Raw genomic sequence first — 1,172 nt, 5'->3', positions numbered from 1 at the left:
CCGACATCTGGTGAAAATTTCATGTCATTAGCACCTCTAGTAATATATTTACTGAGAAAAATGGTGACGTGTTCAATACTTATTTTACCTGCTGGATTTAACTTAAGACTTATTGTAGATGGTGCTGGCTGTGGGCAGGAAAGATCTTCTGTAGTGTCTGCGTTGTTGTGTAGTGTCTGTATTGTTGTGTAGTGTCTGCGTTGTTGTGTAGTGTCTGCGTTGTTGTGTCTGTGTCATTGCGTAATGTCTGCGTTGTTGTGTAGTGTCTGAGTTGTTGTGTAGTGTGACACTACACAACAACACAGACACTACACAACGACAAAGACACTACAAAACGACACAGACACTACAAAACGACACAGACACTACACGACACAGACACTACACAACAATGCAGACACTACACAACAATGCAGACACTACACAACGACACAGACACTACACATCGCAGACACTACACAACGACACAGATACTACTAGTGTCGGAGTTGTTGTGTAGTGTCTGTATTGTTGTTGTGTAGTGTCTGCATTGTTGTGTAGTGTCTGCGTTGTTGTGTAGTGTCTGCATTGTTGTGTAGTGTCTGCGTTGTTGTGTAGTGTCTGCATTGTTGTGTAGTGTCTGCGTTGTTGTGTCTGTGTCTTTGTGTAGTGTCTGCGTTGTTGTGTAGTGTCTGAGTTGTTGTGTAGTGTCTGAGTTGTTGTGTACTGTCTGTGTTGTTGTGTAGCATGAACCATGACCCTGATATGACCTTTGGACCACCACCTGTCATGTCTCACTTCCAAGTGAAGCTGATCTTTGAGACAAAACCTTATTTTAGCTTCAACATATGACCTCGTCTGCAGACCCTGCTGGGTCGAGACAAACTTCTCGTTTGCAGTAATTAAAAAAGACATTTTCCCAAAATGGTTCTGGTCCATCTCAGGTTCTGAAGCTTCCAGCTTCCTCAGCAGATCTCAGCTGAGCCCTCACAGAAAACCCAAACTGGACCGCTCTGTTTGGCACAAATGAGTGTCTTCAGGTCAGAACAAAACCAGGTCTCTGTCACATTTCTTTTAGGGAGAATATTGTGTTTATCTACACAGAGTGGTGTCATGGACACACACACACACACACACACACACACACACACACACACACACACACACACACACACACACACACACACACACAC

The 1,172-nt window shown here is 43.8% G+C and overlaps 1 protein-coding gene across 2 annotated transcripts in view; it reads right to left on the bottom strand.

Annotated features, from left to right (window-relative positions):
• The window catches only part of ibtk (inhibitor of Bruton agammaglobulinemia tyrosine kinase), a gene marked incomplete at its 3' end in the record, with an annotated part of 35,685 nt that overhangs the window by 885 nt on the left and 33,628 nt on the right, over positions 1 to 1,172 (bottom strand).

This window comes from Austrofundulus limnaeus, unplaced genomic scaffold (assembly GCF_001266775.1).
Source record: "Austrofundulus limnaeus strain Quisiro unplaced genomic scaffold, Austrofundulus_limnaeus-1.0 Scaffold60, whole genome shotgun sequence".
NCBI lineage: Eukaryota > Metazoa > Chordata > Actinopteri > Cyprinodontiformes > Rivulidae > Austrofundulus > Austrofundulus limnaeus.
Note: the sequence above shows the minus strand (reverse complement) of the source record. Positions and strands in the feature narration are given on the sequence as shown.